The sequence below is a fragment of the Eulemur rufifrons genome, chromosome 7 (genome assembly GCF_041146395.1).
Source record: "Eulemur rufifrons isolate Redbay chromosome 7, OSU_ERuf_1, whole genome shotgun sequence".
In the NCBI taxonomy this organism is placed as follows: domain Eukaryota; kingdom Metazoa; phylum Chordata; class Mammalia; order Primates; family Lemuridae; genus Eulemur; species Eulemur rufifrons.
Window position 1 is genome coordinate 55,383,687 of NC_090989.1, and position 2,687 is coordinate 55,386,373.

Here is a 2,687-nt window from a genome sequence, read left to right on the forward strand (position 1 = left end):
CAGCTTTCTTAGGTTTGTCACTCTCTCTGCATCTAAAGGTGGCAGACCAAACAGTTGCCCTCTTGTGGATTTTTCCATCACTACCATTTAAAGTTTCTAAATCAAGTGCCCTGTGGCCCAGCAGGACCCTTGATACAATGAGCTAACCTGCTTGTTTTGATTATCATGGCATGGGATTTCAGTGTGCAAGTCGATTCGAGGAAACCTTGAGGGAAAGTCTCCCTGGGAATCCAGAACATCAGATTTGCTACACTGGCTTAGAACTGTGGCCTATCCTACTACAGATGCGTCTGACAGCCATGAAGAGATGTTTTATGTGCCTCCTCCAGAAGTTAATTTCCCTTAATGACTCACAGTGGATCTGTGAATCCCAGAGTTACACATGATTTTCCAAGTGAACGGGTACCATCGTTTTGGTTTTCAATACCCTTTCTAATAATGACTGGTATTTTTTTTTAAAATCCACCCCAGCATATTCTCTCTCAAGCCTTATTAATGACCTGGTACTTACTGTATTTTACTAGAGGTAGCAGCAGTCTGTCCTAAATGCATTAGTTTTACCTGCCCTCAGCATGGCTCATTTATTTCTCTGCATTTTTCCACATGATCTTAGGAGAATTTACATGTATTTCCTTCAGCTGAGCATTTCAATTCCATACCCCGATGAGTGTCATTTTAGGTTTCATTGTATACTTGAAATTCCAGGTCCTTTGTAAAGAGATGTTAAGTAGCTGGTGTTGCTGCTGAACCCCTGGGTTATTCCACTTGTCCATCCATGAAAGTTCCTGTTTATTCTCTACCTTCTGTTTCTATTTCTAAGCCAATGCTTTAAGACGTAACATCTGCTCCAGCCAATTCACTCTCCATGGGGTCTTAACCTCTTGACTTCTTTACTTCTTAGTTTCACCCCTGTAAGTCAGTGCTCTCTACCGCACAGGGGTTTTATGAGGGGAAAAAAATAAGATGTTTAAGGGTTGTCTTCAAGAGTGATCCTTCTTTTACAGTGATTTGATAACAGGCTTAGAAATGAGAAACTTTATAGCTATTTTTTTTTTCCTATTCTTGTTTTGCTAAATGTTTCTGAAAAGTTATCTCTGTCTGAAAAGAGTCTTTACTCTGGTTTTAACTTTCTCCTCATTAACCCTTTTCACACTGAAATCTCGACCTTATCCATGCTCTGAACATTTTACTTATTGAGCCAAAACTAATTCTTCCACAACAAATCCCACATACTTTTATTCCTATCATTAAACAAATTAATGTCCTCCACAAAGAAACACTCTGGCTCTTTCCACGAGAAGTCAGAAGGTGATGAGGTCTCACTGTGGCCCTGGCAAGATCTCACTGTGTGCCTTGTTCTCCTGTGTAAACGGAGGTTAATTCGCCTATTTCACAGCACCCAAGTGTTGTGAATCCCGAAAATGGTAAAAAGCATTTTGAAAATGTACTGAACTATATAAATGCATAGTGGACAATCTGGAGAGTCTTCAAGTAGAAATACATTCTAGATCAATTCAGAATACTAATTCACTCATTGTTTTCAAAAGAAATGTTTTACTAACTTGTTCTTTTTTATTTATAGTGAATATTAGTTTCTAGACATTTGAACTACTTTAATTTTGGTGTGTAGGAAGTGAACAATAGTATATATTCTTTCTTGTCAGAAAATACCCACGTTGTATTTTTAAGTATTAAAACTGAAAGGGTTACATAACAGTGTAGTTGGGTAGGGAGGAGATTCTAGCTCAAATGTTACAAAATATGGAAATACAAAGATTAGCTTTGAATTTGAGATTGTATTATAAATAGTAGATGTTAATGTGGTTGTTTTTAGATATTCTTTATTTTTACGTTACCAGAAATTGTCTTTTATTTTTGCAGTTTTGAACTATATGGTTCTTTATATGTTTTGAATAAAGTTTTCATCAACTAAGGTTTTCCATTTACATTATTATCAATAAATTTGTTATTAAAATACTTATAAAAATTAATAACCTAATTACATGACTATAAAACTTAAGATTTAAAGAACATCTTTTATGGCAACTGTAAGTTTCCATACTTGAATCCTTTTATTAAAAAGATTTTACAAATAGTAACAGAACTGCTTTTATGCTTCAAGCAGTATTATAAATGTTTTTTTAAAACATGGTAAGTTACATATTATTGTAATTACCTATGAAAATGACTTAATACCTTTTTTAGTGAAGCTACATTTATTCCACTTAAAGTGTTGTTCTTTATTCCTGATTGATTCTTAGGAGTTAAAATGTCCTTTCTTTTATGAAATCTTATTGATATAAAATGATCATTAAATTTTCTTATCTACCCCACCCTCCCCCTCCAAAAAAGTTGATATCTATAATAGATTCCTGAACTTTGTCTTTGGGGACGATGCTTTACTGGTCTATGAAATCCCAAAGTTTAGGAACCACTTTTGTTAAATAACATTGTTTTGAGATACCATAGCATTCACTCTTTTATAGTGTTAAATCCAGTGTTTTTTAGTATATTCACAGAGTTGTGCAATGATCACCACAATCAATTTTAAAATATTTTCATCACCCCAAAAAGGAACCTGTGCACATTAGCGGTCACTGCCCATCCACCCCTCCCTCAAGTCCCTGGCAACCATGTCTTTTTTCTTTCTCTGTGGATGGCGTCTAAGTGGAATCATGTGCTATATA